This window comes from Grammomys surdaster, unplaced genomic scaffold (assembly GCF_004785775.1).
Source record: "Grammomys surdaster isolate TR1022 unplaced genomic scaffold, NIH_TR_1.0 372, whole genome shotgun sequence".
Classification (NCBI taxonomy): domain Eukaryota; kingdom Metazoa; phylum Chordata; class Mammalia; order Rodentia; family Muridae; genus Grammomys; species Grammomys surdaster.
The window spans coordinates 409580-427685 of record NW_021604791.1 but is presented as its reverse complement, the minus strand read 5'-3'; the positions used below and the strand labels follow the sequence as shown (position 1 = coordinate 427685).

The 18106-nt window shown below is 34.3% G+C and overlaps 1 non-coding gene across 1 annotated transcript; it reads right to left on the bottom strand.

Annotated features, from left to right (window-relative positions):
• Nucleotides 1-502: 502 nt before the first annotated feature.
• On the bottom strand, nucleotides 503-638 carry LOC114632303. The gene has a single exon (XR_003713067.1). It is a non-coding gene; the product is annotated as a small nucleolar RNA SNORA17 (small nucleolar RNA).
• Nucleotides 639-18106: the final 17468 nt, after the last annotated feature.

Below are 18106 nucleotides of genomic sequence, written 5' to 3'. Positions count from 1 at the left end.
GGGCAAATCTCTGTGTGTATGTGTGTGTGTGTGTGTGTGTGTGTGTGTGTGTGTGTGTGGTGGGGGGAGTGATGTTTTTTTCTTGCTCATGTCACCGCATGGCAGACAAGTGTTGCAGTCAGCTCTCTTACGCTCGTGCATTGGGGTCAGCTTACCCATGTCCCCTTCACCAGAGTCAGCTCTGCTGTGCTTCCCAGTCAAGGTGCAGGTTCTGCTCTCCTGAGTGTTCCAGCTCTTCAGCTCTCTTGACGTCAGGGCTCAGGAGTGCTATGCTCCCCCTTGTGCATCATGGTGCTTGGAAGTAGTTATCTCTGGCATGGTCTGTCCTGCTCAGCACCTGACTGGTGGTCATCTCAAGCTAACTTCCTGTCCATGCTCTATGACACTGGTCTGGTGGTTATCTAGGGCTCAGTCCTTACTCAATTCAGATGCCCCATGGGAGGGTTATCTGTCTTGGGCTAATGCTCGTGATATTAGACTAGTGTTAATCTTAGCACGGTTTTATCAGGGAATGCTAATCATTCAGATGAACATCATTCAGTCAGAACACTGAGCATAGATATAGCCTCTGTCCTCTCTACTTCCCACTGGTACACTTGAGACACATCAGTCACACGTGCAAAACTTCTAGGAGTAGGGGTCTTGCCAACTCCTTATTTAAAATATGTATTTAATATTTTAATCAAAAATTATATTCAGTGTCAGAGATTTAGTCTAGTTTATAGCTGTTATTTTTTTCAGCCTTAACAAATTTGAAATTTATTTGGTAAGCTGGCTCCACTAAGTAAACATTTTTGGTGGAGACTAGCCTGTATATTATGAATAAGATCCCTCTATCTACCCCTTTTCTATAAATGCCACTAGAAAGCCTTCATCGTCATTGACAAATGTTCCCATGGAGGTTACAAAACCTCACCAATTGAGAATTATCAGGTAGGGAATAAATGACAACAGGGGAAAATATTTCCTTAAACTTAACTTTCAGGTAATGAGAAGTAAGGCATGAACTTTGAGCATCTGCTAGTATTTATTTATTTTTCTAAAAATAAATTGATGCATTCGATTTTTATCATTTCTATTCACCATTCTTAATGCCTATTATAATTTCTCATGGCATCTGTTGTAACACACAATCACTGACCATGGGTGAATACATTTCAAAACACACTAATATTTCTATTTTTAATAAAAAAATAATATAACATCAGCTTTATGCAAACTTGAGAAAAAACAAATAGCAATTAAAATCTTCAATGGTTTCTGTGAGCAATAGGTAAGACAGAAAATCAGAACTAATTAAAAACTTGAAGAATTAAAAATGGGAAATGTACTTCTCTTTCTGCTAACTTTCATACTGCAAACATTACATCAATCTTCACTTGGTTATCCAACCACGGCAGAGTATGGCATCATTATTCTTAACACTTACTATGACTTTGAAATGTTACTTGAGTGGATATTGCTGAACCATCACTAAAATAGCTTTCTCTTGCATTTTGTCTGTGAAAGCAAAATACTTCATATATCACAATATCTCACTCTACCTTTTAATGAATGAAATACCTTCATTTGTGCAAAGCAGTTTCCCAACTCTTCTTCTCAAGATTTAATATCCAAATAAAAACCACTGATGGATTGGGAGGTAAAAGGAGTAAGAAAGACAGATATTTTTGATAATTAAAAATTAAGGGTGTTTACTTAAGAATTATGAAGATTCCAATGTATATTTCGTCAACATTCTTCACCTGCCATTTTGATTTTAGTATTACAAAATACAGCAGTCTAAACCATGTTCACAGGAGGATAAAGTTTTTTCAAGATCATTAAGATTTCTCAGGATCTGCTGAAATGCTTTTGCTCATATATGACAATCTGAAAAATCACAGTCATCGCTCTATGAATTTCTAACGTTATTTATGACCCTTCATACTACCTGGTCTCATGTATTCATTTAATTGCACTCCAAGAGACTGTGTAAGACATTTGGAAGCATCTGAGAAGTAAAGGATTAAAGTGCATGAAGCTGATTTCCTGGGGTATAGAAGAACTTCAACCACTTTTCTTATCTAAATATGTCACAAATCATATTTTGCTGAGCAGAATTTTTTGGTTCATGACTACCATATGTTTACAGACTCTTTATGTGATATTTGTTGCTAACTGAAAATGAATCAATGCTGATATTTAATTATGAAAGTCTGAGACCATGACTAAATACTCCGCCCAGGAATTGTTCAAAATCGTGTCCTGAACTTGTGTAGATCCAAAATTCTTATGTCAAATAATCAATTCTTAATATGGGTGATACGAGTATTGTGGCTAATAAGAAGTAATTGTTTTTTGAAATATAAAGTGAATAGTTTCTGACAATAATATGAGTAACTAGTAGTATTAATAGTTCTACTTAACCATATATTATATATAATATATATATATATGTACATATGTATATAACTATGTATTACAATATAATGGTACTAAGTATCAACTCATAGAGCTATGTTTATTAGGAGAGTTGCATTAGTGATTAAGAAAATAGTTGTCCTTCTATGATGTAGTCACTTTTTTTTCACTCTTAAAACACAAGAGAATGCTATCTTAAAACTGAAGTGAGAAAATATTTACAGAAAGGAAAGAGGAGGATATAAATAACGATTCTAAGCATCACCTCTAAGTTAAATTGTAAAATAATATATTGCAAATGAAAATTTTACTCCAAATATCCCTTTTGTACGAGACAGAAGCTCGGTCATATTTGTTTTTATATGACAGATGTGCAATTCTTCCAGTATCTGGGACCACGATGGTGCTGTGTATCTCTGAATATCCAACAGCAGCAGTTGTGTGAGCTCTCAGGGTTAAATGGTTCTGACTCGTACCTACTTTGGAGACTATTCATCTTTCTGAGCTAAATGTGATGAAGGAGGTACTGGTCTAAAGTCATTAGAGAACCTTATTTAATATATTGTCAAGTTGAGAAAAATGTCGACTGTGTCATTGTCCTACTAAATAGAACCCAAAACAAAATCAATTCACAGTACTTAACAGTTGAGACAGTATTCAGGACTGTGTTCACTTTCCTTTCCTACTCCCTTTTGCTGTCTTTCTGTCTCCCTTTAATCCTTCTTTTTTTCTCTTTCTCTAGTGGTCACTCAGAACATTATTCTGACAGTGCTCACAGTGTCCTTTACTTGAGGCTGAGAAGAAAACAACAGTGAGAACAGCATGGGAACGAAAGACCACTCATTGCAGCTTTCCTTCAGGGATTAGGGGAGAGATGTGCTTGTCTTCATGTGATGTCACTAAGGCCTGGATTTTAAGGAAAACCAATGCTCTCTGTGTTCTAACAAAACAGGGGTTCTAAAAATCTCCATATTACATAATATTTCAGAAGTTATGTCCTCTACGTTGTAGATTGGAGGACTGCAGTAAAAGTGGGAATTTAAAAAACTGCCATGCATATTTGGAGTTACAACAGAGTTCTATAACTGTAAAAATATGAAGTATTTTTACATTGTCATTATGGACTGTCCTTACTGACTCTTCCCATTGTTAACTAGAATTTGTAAATGGAACTAACTGATACAGTAACAGCAATGATTGTGCATTTAGATGCAGGCATAGGAAGATCTCTGTGACTCAAGGCCAGCCTGGTCTATATAGCAAGTTCTGAAATAGCCAGAGCTAAATAGACTTTGTTGCTCGCTCTCTCTCTCTCTCTCTCTCTCTCTCTCTCTCTCTCTCTCTCTCTCCCTCCCTCCCTCTCTCTCTCTTTCTCTCTCTCTCCATCTCCCTCTCTCTCCTCTCCTCTCTCGCGCATGAACACACACACACACACACACGTGCACACACACACACACAAACACACACACACACACACACACACACACACACACACACACACACATATATATATATATATATGCCTTTCATTTTGAGTGAACAATTACAATAAATCAGCACTATCTTTGTTAAATGCACTAAAATTGATGGGATTAATTTTTTATAGGCCATTACTTGTGGTTTTGTTACGTATATAATAAAATTGAGGTTCTAGAATAGTTATCTCTATTCAAACCCTTTCAATTTTATGTTTTACAATTTATAAGTGTATTTAATGCAGATACAATTCCAATTCCATCAGTGTTGACTGGCTAGATAATTAAGTCTGTCTTCTTTTACATCAGGTTGGCCATTTTCACTTTTTTTTGTTTCTTTTATTTCCCTCCTTGCAATTTTGTAATATGGTAATCAATTTGTCAATCATGTCTAGAAATCATCAGAAATAGATAAGTGGATAAATTTATAGCGTCATATGTTTGTCGCCAGACTTTCTGTATTATAATCTACATTTTTTATTATTAGTTGCACATGAATTGTGGTTGTTGTTTTACAATCTTGAGTATATCAAGCATTTATATTTAGAAATAATTAAAGAATTTTAATTTTGGCATTATAATGTCTTCTGGTGCAACTTAGCCATTTTTTTTTTGTTTTGTTTTTCGAGACAGGGTATCTCTGTATAGCCCTGGCTGTCCTGGAAGTCACTCTGTAGACCAGGCTGGCCTTGAACTCAGAAATCCGCCTGCCTCTGCCTCCCAAGTGCTGGGATTAAAGGCGTGTGTCACCACGGCCCTGGCAACTTAGCCATTTTGTATGATTCCATTGAAAAGCTGTTCCCTCTGTTTACCAATTCCATTACTTTTGTAGAGAACACCTGTCCAGCTGTTAAAGCTGCTGTCTGTTTGTATTTTCCTGTCTCCCTCCTGCTTTGATCTCTTCCATTTCCTTCAAATTGCCTTCTCATTAGGCTTGAATATTCTTATCTTTGACCTTACTAAAGTAATTCCTTTATACCATGCTGGAGAAGTAGTCCTGGTTGAATCAGATAGCATTTTGCAGTTGTTTTAATTTTCTTCAAGAACTTATTGGGACGGATTTAAACCTATCATGGATTTAAAAGAGAGCTATGGTCTACCACTTAATCATATGTAAGCATGTGTGTATATGTGTATGCATATAAGTATTTATAACATATGAAATTGGATAACACATTCATAATATAATTTAAAATAGGGAAGTCATTCAATATTGTACTGAGATATCATGGACACTTTGTTATCAGAAATTTTGAAAGGACCTTTTGCTTCTTTGTTTTTCTCAGCTGTCCTTTTTAAAAATTTAACATTCCATTATTATATCACATATAACCAGTAGGATGCAATATATATTATTCTTATTCCAATGGCTTAAGTGACTATTTGAGTAAATGTCTTTGCTCATAATTGAAAGCACATTTTCATACATGTGACAAAAGATGGATTATTCTCAATCTCATTACCTCACTTTTACAGAAACTTTATGATCTTAAACATAATACACTGTAAAGAAAATTATTTTGTTTTGAGTTTCTTTTGCGGTATTTTTTATTTGTTACATTCTTTAACCAGCTATTTTATTATGTTTTTTGATCCACCTTAACTGCAATCACTGATCATTTACGGGTTGCTACATGGCAACTAACTCAATGATTTTAATCGAAAAAAAAAAAAAAACAACAATAGATTTCTCCTACTGTTTCTATTCCTCCTTCCAAGGAAGTGCTTTGAACAGAAACTGGATCATTTTTCACTATGCCAATAGTTAATTACCTGTTTCAAATAATTGCCAGTTATATTGAATAGAATGGTACAGTTGAAACAATGTTTTTCTACAGTGACATTAGAATGGTATGGTCTCTGGGAGAGGAGGATTGTGCCAAAGATTCTATTCAAGATGTCAGAGGAACAATCTCTAAATGACATGGTGATGGAACTAACATTTTTGGTTCTAATTATCTGAAAATTCTTTTAGAAGCCATATACCCGGTTTTAGTCTTTATGTGAGTCTGTGAAAATGAAGACAGGTAGGGATTACAACATATATACCATATATAGCTGGACAAGAAATGCTAGAATGCTACCAGGCTATTAACCCGCTGAAGCTTCAGCAAATGCAATACCTTTAACAGAGCCCTGCTGCAATGTAGCAGAAAATTAGCATCTACATTTGGATAGAAGGAGCCAAGAAACAGACTCTGAATCACCTGAGCAGATAGGCCATAGGTAGCTGCATTTTAGCAGGTTAATTGACAAAACTGTTTCTAATTGTATTAACCAAATATGCACTGGATTCTCCCCCAAGGTGTGTCTATAAAAAGACTATGCTTTTGAAGGTAGCTACTTGAACTCACAGCAAAATTTGTAAAATATAATTCTGAGAATTTCATAGCTCTTTGCATCTTTGTCATTTTCTTCACATATTATCTCAGTTTATCCTGAGAATAAGACATATCTCAGAAACCAAATTGAAAATTAACATTTATGTATTAACATAGGTTTATAATGATGTCTTTGAACTCAAGCTAACGATATAGCCCTGAGACAACTGATGTTTTTGAAATAGACCATGACTGTGAGGTCTGTAATGCTAGAGGACTGTAATGCTATATTGTAGTGATAAAAGTTAAATACTTCAATAAGCTACATAGTTCAAATCCAGAATCATGGATTCTATATACTATATAGAGCATCTCACAGCAGATATTATGTAAAATGATAACCCAGGATAGCTGTGTTCTGTTTCAGAGACCTTGCTGAGTAGGAAAATGCACCCTCACTTGGCCACCATCTTTAATATACAATCATTGTGTGCAATATGCTATGAAAGGAATGTGTCACCCCATTCTTACAGACTAGGTAAGGAAGACGTGACATTCATGTCAACAATGGGGTATCAAAAATATCAACATATATTTATTTTTATAGATAGAGCATTTAAATCTGAAATTTGTATGCCAATGATATCATTTTTATTTTGTGTTTTTTAAACTTCTTTTATATTCTGAGATTAATGTACAATTGCATCATTTTATCATTGCTTTTCCTCAAACCCTTATCATATGCTGCTTCTTCCTCTCTTTCATAGATACAGTCTCTATTTTTGTTAATCATCATTACATACATGAATATACCTATATAATATTGTATATATCCATATGTATATGTATATCTATATCTACCTTTATCATCTATCTATACCTATACCTATACCTATATCTATACCTATATAGATAGATCTATATCTATACCTGTACCTATACAGATAGATGTAGATATAGATATTCCTACATATATAAGTAAAGCTTGTTTATTCTGTATATGAGTATGTTTTATACACACATGCACACACACATATATAAATTTTATATGCATATAAATAATATACATTTTATGTACAGCTTTACAGAGTTATTTGGTATCAGATAACCAGTTGGTGTGTTCTTCCCTGGGAAGACTGTAACTCTCATTCTCTGTGTTTCTTGGGTGCCTCTTGTTCTTTGTGTAGAGTTGAGGCCTTCTGGAATTTTCCCCATCCACTTTGTCATGCCTACTGATGCCCTTATTTAGCTCAAGCTTAGGCAGTTATGTTGACAAGATTCCTGAGTAGAGGGTCTGGATTCCTAAAATATAATCTCACACAACACTTGCTTGTCCTCTTACACTTACAATGCTTCAGCTCCTCTTGACACTGTTTTCCTGAGCCTGGGTGTTGGGATTATTTTAAACTGATATCAATCACTTTAGATTGGCTTCCACAATTCTACATTTTGATTCATTTTGGTTCTTTAATGGTTTCTGTCTGTGGCAGAGAAGTTTTCTTGATGAGCAATGAGGAGTAAATTTATATCTAATGATCTAAGCATATTCTTGTCTCTTTTTTCCCCTATTTTTTGGTTTTATGAAACAGGGCTTCTTTATGTAGTCCTGGTTATCCTGAAATTTACTCTGCAAACTAGGCTGTCCTCTAATTCACAGAAATTCACATGCTTCTGCCTCCCAAAATGTTGTGATTAAATGTGTGTACCACCAACATAAACAAGACATATTTTCAATTTTTTATGCTTTGCACTGTTACTCCACTTAAGAGGTTTTGTTTTAATAGGTACTGTATGTATTCTGAAGCTTAGAGGAGATTCTAGAGGCCTGAGTACAGGTAAATTGTTGTTCATGGAGGAATTATTATGGGAACATTGAGGTAGGAAAATATCAGTTTGTAACTCCATACTATTCTATCTGCTATCATGAAACCACAAAAAAAGTTAGAACGTGAAAATTGTTCAAATTCAACACTAAATGCTAAAAGCATGTCCTAAATAATGGCTGAATGGTTACAATAAACTAATTCAAACCACAAAAATGAAATTCAAGCTCAGGATTTATACTTTCCCCTCTTGCTGCTCTTCCCACTTTGAAGGAAAGACAATCTAATTTATTGATTTTCCTTTACAGAAGAATCTTCATATATACATACATATAGTCAAATGCAGGCACTAGATTGGCTTATAAATATTAACTTACAGTTAATTAGTCTTTTTTATTTGAAAGCATGCAGCAATTGTCTGGCCCATCAACCCATGCATACTAATTAAAAATACAGCCCTGCCATCTTCGCAAGGAAGCGATAGTTTAATCTTAGGACTGTCATGTCTTATTGGAATAGATAATATCTGACAGCTCTGTGTCAAAACGAGTTGTCAGAGGGGATTACATCAAAGACTTAGAGCCTTAATTGACAAAACAATAAAAGAGAGCAGATCCAATTTAGAAAGTGTTTCCAACACTTCATTCTACTATACAGTTAGTATCTTTATATTTGAATAAAAAAATGAAATTATAGTCTAGATTAAACCTCAGGTGCCATATATTTATTCAGTCTTGCTTATATTTGACTTATAATTCCTTGTGCCATGTGTAAAATAATTTATTGATAATGATCTTTAAAGAAAATTCATTCTAGCTGGTCTTACATTTAAAATGTGCTGCAAAATACTTAAATTCTTTTGGTAGGTTAAAATGGCTGTTTACTCTATTTTGAAGTTTTCTATGTACCATTAGTTATATTATTTAGCTAGAAAACTTCTCCCAAGTTAATAATTTTTAAAATAGTATCTAGAGATCTGGAGGATGCTTCAGGAAATGATTTTAGCTTTCATGTTAATGATATATTTTAGGATTATAGCCATTTGAACAATTTGAGTTATGATTTGAATGCATATTTATACATATATTGTACATACAATATATATATGTAGACACTTATGTGCATGTACACACACACACAGATTAATTCAATGCTAACAGCAGTGCTACAAAGCATAAAATATTACTATGATCAATTGGGACACAATAATGATCAAAAAGACATTAATAGTTTCAAAACACACAACACAGAAGTAGAAACAGCTAACTATTATAAATTAGCTTGTAATAGGACTCAAAGACTAAATCTTGACAAAATATTAATTTTAAGATAATTTATATATTACTTTTAAAGATAATTTCTGGCTTACTGCCTATTCAAGAAACCATTCTTGAGAGGTAAATGAGGTTGTTATATATCACTTAATTTACACTACCCAGCAATTTTAAAACTATATTGATACTTGTGTGCACATAAGCCCATTAAAATGCCTACTCAGTTTTAGGAATGTGATGTGTCTTTCTTCTCTCACTTCATTCAGTCTTTGTTACAACCCCTCTCTCCATTCACTTCACTCACAAGTGTTTACCTGTGCTCACTGTGAAATATTCAAGGGTTGTATGAACACCCAGAAAAATATGGTTTGACTGTCTACATCACATGTTGTGAACTTCTACAGGTTCCTGGTTTCCCCTTAAGTTTGCAGAATTGAATCAGCAGGGATCCTGAAGAGAAGGATAAAAAAGACCTCAGTTTTACTCTGAGCCCTTATCTGCAGAACCATGGAAAGTGAGCTGTTCCTCAAGCAAAGGCTCTTCAGTCAGCTCCAGTGGGACTGCTGTTTCTTTGCCCTGTTTGTTTGCTTGTTTGTTTGTTTTGTTGGGTTTTTGTTTTTGATTTTTGTTTGTTTTTTCCATTTCTTTGTTCTCCCCTGTGCTACTCTCGTTCCTCCCTTTTTCCTAGCTCAGAGGTCTTAGACTCATCTCACAAGGTTTTGTGCATTCTGTCTTTATGTATGCAAACAATCTCTTTCAGAAATCCTTCTCCAATTAGCCATCTGATTGAACTACATGTTCCTCAGCTTAGACTTTGATTAATTCAAACTATGAGTACTTGTTCTCGCAAGGGCTATTTTTTCCCCCTTTTAGAAATCTACATGGCTCATCATTCACTTCTGAAAAGTTCTTTCTCCGAAGTTACTTTCCAATGAGGCCTGGATTGACACTTTATTTAAAAACTCCTTCCTGGCTCATTCCAAAATATTGAGACTTTTTATTCAAATCTAACAAGCCACAGCAATCATCATCATGCAATACTGACCTTAATTTGCATGGGTGTGATGTATCATTTTACTTATGTTTTATAAGCTATAAACTCACAGCAGAGAGGTTTTGCCTGATTTAAACCTGACCTTTTTAAAGCGTTTTCTGTGATCTTTTCTTATCCTAGGAAATCAGCAAAACTTGTCATATGAATTTAAAAAGTTTACATCAAAAAGGTACAATTAACAAAAGAGACTGCATTGTTTAGTATTATAAGAATATAATTTATGAAATCAGACAATCTGCCTCAAATGGTGTCTCATCAATGTATAAGAAATGTTCAGGTGATCTAATGCTGCTAAAATCCTGTCTCTTATTCTTTAGTAATTTTAATATTTTTCAGGGAAGTTATAAAGTCATGGGTTTTCCAGGCTTTCTAAAGTTCACATATTATTCCCTTGTCCCATATTTTGTGTTATTATACTATACCCTCATTACATAAAACCCAGTGGATAATCCTTGGGGCAGATAAAGCTTAAAAGTCATCAATTGCCTGTAAGTCCTCATAGTAGGGCCTTGTGAGATTTCTCTCATTTACATTTGGATGCCGTTTCGTGTTGTCATTGTGGAGGTCTTGTTTAGGTGACCATATTGGAAAAATTCAATGGATGCAATTCCCTATCATAAATAGAAGACACTATCTCAGAGCAAACATCCTGTTGCTCTGTCTCTTAGTGATAGGTTATGCAATTCCAAGAGTCATCTGTAAATATACATACATATATATATGAGAGATATATTGGCTCAGTATGTTGTTTTTATATACATATAATGTGCACATTCTTTAGCAATAATAATGTCAAAAGAAGAAGCCATAAAATTGGGAGAGATTAGGAAGAATATGGAAATAATTGGAGGAGAAGGGAATGAGGTAGAAATATTATAGAATACTCATACATGAAATTCACAATAAAATAAACTACTTTAATTAACCCTTTAAAATAAAGTACCATATGTAAACATAGTAAAAGCAATTTACAGAAAACCAGGAGCCAACATCAAACAAAATGGAGAGAAACTTGAAGCAATCGCACTAAAATCGGGGACTAGACAAAGGCTACCCACTCTTCCCCTACCTATTCAATATAGTACTCGAAGTTCTAGCCAGAGCAATTAGACAACAAAAGGAGGTCAAAGGGATACAAACAGGAAAGGAAGAAGTCAAAATATCTCTATTTGCAGATGATATGATAGTATGCTTAAGTATACTATCCCCAAAAGTCCACCAGAGAACTCCTACAGCTGAGAAACAACTTCAGCAAAGTGGTTGGATGTAAAAATCAACTCAAACAAATGAGTAGTCTTCCTCTATTCAAAGGATAAACAGGCTGAGAAAGAAACTAGGGTAATTACACCCTTCACAATAGTCACAAATAATATAAAGTACCTTGGTGTGACTCTAACCAAGCAAGTGAAAGATCTATATGACAAGAACTTCAAGTCTCCAAAGAAAGAAATTAAAGAAGATTCCAGAAGATGGAAAGTTCTCCCATGCTCATGGATTGGCAGGATTAATATAGTAAAAATGGTCATCTTGCCAAAAGCAATATACAGATTTAATGCAATCCCCATCAAAATTCCAACTCAATACTTCATAGAGTTAGAAAACAGGAGATATGATGAGATAGGGGGTTTCCATTTGAGGTGATCATGAAAAGGGATAGCATTTGAAATGTCAATAAAGAACATATCCAATTTAAAAAAAGAAGACAAAGATAAAAAAGAAGAAAAAAACAAACATTTAAAATTTTGAAGAACATACCTAAGATGGTTAAAGTTCTCTGCAGTGAAGAAAAAAAATACAAAAAACAATACAAACAAACAAACAAACAAAAACAACTACAAGATGCTTTAAAAGAAACTAAACAAGTTACTGAGGGATAGAAGAAATTTGTTATTCATAGATTAGAGTTATATATGGTGAATATAATTATATTATTTGAAATAATGTATGAATTCAATAAAGTTATTTTTAAACTTCTAATGGCATTCTTCACTATAACTAAAAAATAAGAATTCGCATATGTGAATGGAACCCTCAAAATCCATGACGAACAAAAGCAATTATAAACAAAACGAACAATGCAGGTATTCTCACAGTACTCGTCTCCAAATTATACAATGTAGTTATAATGACTAAGACAGCATTGTGAGGAAAGAAGAACAGGCATGTGGACCAATGTAATAGAAAAAGGAATTGGAAATAAACCCACACAGTCATGCTCAGGTAATTTTTTGATAAAAATGTCAATTGCATACACAGGTTCAGGGGACACCGTTTTACACCATTCAAGCTGAATTAAATATACTCAAATCTCTCACTTTGAACAATATCTACTCAAAACTGATCATAGAGTTTAACCTAAGACTGGAAAGGTTGAAACTTCTAAAAGAAAAACTCTTGCACTTATAGGCAGTACTGTCTTAAAACAACAAGAACAAAGGAAATGTCCTCCAAAATTGACAAATGAAATCAAAAATCTTTCTTAACATCAAAGCAAACAATCAGGATACTGAAGCAACATTATTCAGACTGGGAGGAAATGTTTGGCAGCTGTACTTCAAGCAGACGAATAATATGTGTATACTCTATATGTTCCCAAAGAAGGAAACAAAGGTTGCTTGTACAACTAAGGGTGTGAACACAGGTAAGGGGGAAAGTGGGTGATCCTTAGACCTAAAGTACATATACATAATTATATATAATTTAAATATTATGTACAAATCTTTTCTATATAATACGTTTTTCACCTTCTTCATCCCTCAGCCTCTGATGTTCTACATTTCCTGAAAGTTTTACTGTACATGACTAAGCCCATTAACAATTCATGGACATTTATATCTATTTTATACCCTAGTTAGTATTGGATGTTTGATTAAATCCTCCTGAATGTTTTTATTATATCCTTCACAATAGCTATCGTATACCTGCAGTCAGGTAAACTCTTCTTATCCTGCAATTGGTTCCTATCAATTTGTCCCAATGAATTGTTTGCAGGTGAGGAAAGCATATTTTCTCCCCCCCTGCCACAGGTGAATGAATAAGTCATATCACAGTTTTTTTGTACATGTTTTTTTTGTATAAATATTGATTTATAGCTAGTGCATCAGACACAAATAGTTTCTAGTGAACGTCTTACAAAACTATGGGCAGCTCAAAGAGAACACTGCTGCATTTTGCTTGCTTGCCATTTTAGTATTTTACCTGCTTTCATTGTTTACATTAGTGCTAGAAGAAAATTAAGTACAAATAAATAATAGATACAAATTTTGAATGGTTGGGATTAAAAAGTCTTAGTCCACTCAGGTTTTAATAAAAACAACCTCAGTCCAGATATTTATAAGCAATGAAAAGTTATTTCTTGCAGTCAGTCCTACAGAGTGGGAAGCCTCAGATAGACTTGACAATGGATTATTTTCAGTCAATTTATTCTACTCTGTATACTTTTCTTTAAAAAGACATATATACAACAATAAAAATTTAAGTTTAGATTTATCTAGGAAATTTAGGTAATCCATATATCTTCAAAAATAATCAAAATATGATAGTGATGCCTGATAGTTGTATGAAGACTGGAAAGTAGAGGTATTCCACTACAAAATTTACTGATGTGACTTTAAAGTCATAAGTAAGTATATTTTCGTTGTTTCTTGTTTTCATATCCTTTCTGAGGATACCTGGTACAAATAACTACTGTGAGTATTGTACAGATAATAACATGTAATATAAAATTGTCCACACTTTCTTTTTTCCAAGACTAATCATTTTTAGGTAAAAATTAATATATCTTGTTTATTTTTGAGATTGTATTTTAGTACAATGTTCTTTATGTTTATATCTTTGGAATATTTCATCTTGTTGCTGAAATAACATTAAATAGAATAGAATATATAAAGATCTAAAAGAAAATTAAGACATTTCGTATATTGTAATTAAACAAATGCATTAGCCAGCATATCTCTATTTGTTTGTATCAGCAGTCAATTATGCTAGCATATGTCTCAGTTAAAACCTGGTGAATATAACATGCACAGCATTTCTTTATCTATGTTCAAGGGTTCCACACTGAACTGTGCTCTAAAGTAAGCATATCCCTTCCCAGACTCAAATTGTAACCACACATCGTTTCTCCTCTTCCTGTGCTGCTGAGATGATACAGTAAATCCTGTCTCAGGTCATTTGCACTTGATAAGGTAAATCATGAAGAATTAAAATGTAAATCATCTATCAAATGATGTCCTTCTTGCAAAGATAAAGAGTAAAATTTGTAACACTGAAAAACATCAGACATTTTAAAGTGGTAGAGTGATTTATACAGTTTTTTAATTCACTTTATATTAGTACCCTAGATAAATTACTGTAGAGTTGTATCAATATCCTAACCTGAATCTTATTTCAGAAATGTCATGTATTCCAGTTCCATTTGCAGTAACATGACTTGCATTTAGAGACTAATTTCCTTTAGAAATGTTAAGTCCTACAATATTTTTGTCTGAATAAGCAAGATATTTTATTTTTATATAGATTTTATTTAGGGTTTTTATAGCTTTAGTATTAGTAACCAACCGTACTTATTTTTATAGTATTGCAGTTATTCTGAATGCTACTTACCATGCCCATTCATCCCAGCCATGTTTCAAGTAAGAAAAGGAAAGTACAAGTGATACATCTATTTCTTTTAGTCTTTCAAACAAATCGAATGCTAAACATACAGACTTTTGAAGTTAGATAAAGTGATAAAACTGTTCACATCTCAGTCTACATTTAACATAACTCAATCGAATTCTATGAAATTAGTAATAGTATTTGTAGCACACATAATTAAAATTGTATGACGCATTGGTGTGGTACCGCATCACTGCTTTAACGCCCGTGATATTGTTCCTTTCATTTCAGTGTGATGCATGTTGCTTTTCTACTATAGAAACAGATTTGACCTCCATGCTTAAAAGCAAACCCAAGGACATTTGATAAATACCTAGGCAGAAAGATTCTGCTGCACAGACCGTTCCCTTCAAATTTATGTTTTGCCTTTTGTATGGAGAGGTGAGGTTATGACTGCCAAGCATATAATCTCATCAAAGTTATCAGGTTCAGGAAAATGAGTAAAGCTTCAAGAGTCTTTCCGAGGTCATGTAAGCAGTAACAGATGCTGAAGAAGAGACTTTCAGGGGCTGTAGTGGCTGAAGTTTGTTCGGAGGTCTCTGGATAGGTATCTTCTATGAGTTGTCAACCATGCTCTCTTTGCTGATGCAACTGCCTTGATTCACGCTTGCTCCTCTGCAAAATCCTGCGTCCATGCTTCTCTATGTAACCACAGTAAATCCACCAGCTCCTTGAGCTTGACTTGAGAAGAATGTCCACTTTGGTATAGGTGGTATGAAGACACACATTATTCAAGTTTGTACTAGAAGAGCAACACAGCAAGTTCTCGCTCGTGTAGATGTGTTTATGTTATTATGAATGCATGTATTTAGTTTTGGCATTATTCCATTTTGATTTTTGAAAGTTTCTATGGCTGATCTGGAACTCTCCAAGTGGCTGATCTTCTTGGATGTATTGATCACTCTACCTCTACTCCTGAGTGATAGGCTTAGAGGAATGTACCAGAACATTCAACCTTTGAAGTCACAATACTTCACAAATGATAAGAAAGTCAAGCACTCAAACAACTGAGCTTCATCACAACCGCATACATATTTCATGACAAGCCTGAGTCAACAGACATCTATTTGGAAGAGAAACAGAAAAGAAGGATAGTGCATTCTTAAAGTAAACCAAACACCCAGAAAATAGAAATTTATCCTTTTCTTCTTAGTGAGAGAAGGCAGGCAAAAGTCCAAAAATGAGAAGTTAGAGTCAAGTGCTTGAAAAGTTTGTGGAAAGTAACTCACAGCCAATAAACACATATATAACTTTAGCCAAAACTCAGTTATCTGCATTATTATTTGGAATAATACATTTATTGTTTAGGAAATTTTATTCTATGCACAGTAATTTAGTGAAACGTTAGAGCTAACAATACTGACTGCAAAATGAATTAGATGCACTTGTGTACAACTGTATGGAAGATTAACTGGCAGATCCAGCATGTCTGCATAAGGGGAGATATGACACAGTTCCTGCCCCTGGAGTATCTCCAGGCCTGGATCCCATGATCCCCACACACATGCAGATGGTTGATGTTACACCAAAGTTAATCTGTCTTTACTACTCTACTTTCAATCTTTCTTTCTGGGGAATATATTTTCCCCATTACTCAGAGCTAATCACATGATAGTCAATGAAACAGATGCAGTTTTCAGGAATGAGGAATGGAGGTGGTCATGACGCTGTGGAAGACAAGGAACAGGCCCTCTGCTTGGCCTTAGGGGACATGAGAAAGGATCTAGACAACATAACCACAGAAACCATAAAAGCCTTCACGTATGGTCCTTTGTGAAAGTAGTTCATTGCCAGATTTGGCCTTGAATTTGGAATCATGAGGAAGCACACGGACCCTCTGGTTCAATGACCATTGCATTGATTAGCCAGTATGAATTCAGAGACATCAAGGACAGTGAGTTAGAATTGTCACAGGAAGAAAGCGTATGGATAAAAAAGTAGAAATTTATATATGATTTAGGAATAAATAGTATTAGAAAAAGAGCACAGGAGGGTATGGAATTGCTAGGATGTGGAAATGAAGATTAGAGAACTAAAAGATGATGTAGAAGCATATAAAAAGTTAGTGCACTTTTTCTAGCTGATTGAAGAGATGAAGATAACAGTGCCTGGAAAGATACTAGAGTTAACTGAATGTTTTACTTGCATAAATTCAAACCTTTGTAAGGAATAATTTTAGTTTTAGTAGTTTGTCATTTTTCTATTCTTACATGGAGGCAGTTACTAAAGGCTGCTGTCTGATGTACCAGAAAACTGGAAGAGCTGTGCCCAGCTTCCCGGAAAGAACAGGCTGTGGAAACATTTGCTTTTGCTTTGTGCTTGGTTCTGCTCTGAGGAAATGGCAGCTGGGACTACTGATCCAGGACTCATAGAGTTTATGTAAATCTAAGAATTCCTGATAATCATTAACAATAATAAAGGCCTTGATGATGTAGCTTTTGTAAATAAAAGATTGGGTTTAGGCTCTCTGGTTGGAAGAAAGAAATAGAAAAGAAGAGAGAAAGCAACAGGATGATAGCAGAGATGGAATCAAGCTCTCAAGCTATTAAGCTGAAGAATTGAGCTGAAGATTCAAGCTATTAAGTTTAAGCTGTAATCAAAGAATAAATAATACTGAGAATCTTCAGGGAACAGAGAAAACACCTGAACCGATAGCCTATGTCAACTACTAATTTGGAGCCATTTTTGAATCACAGTCATTCCCATTCCTGCCTTTCTCAGGACCCTCCTCATGCTAAGGCGGGACCTCAGCACTTAACCCTAAAGACAATGACAGGAGAAACTTTCCTTGAAAGTTCTCTCTAATCTGGGATATACTAAAGAAGAAACATGTTTCTTGATGGGGCTGTGGTTTATCTTAGAGGACTAGGTTTATTTTTTCACTATATTATGAACCTACAACTCTCTAAAATGTTATACAAGCAAATTGGAAGTTATAACCATTCAATTTGTTATTAGTTAACAATAAGAAAAGCTTTTATCAGGAGTATGTTGAATATCATAATACATGGATCACCAGGTGACATCATCAAAGTACATATGAAAAATAAACCACCATGTTTTTTACACAAAATGTTAACATTAAACACTTCTTTAC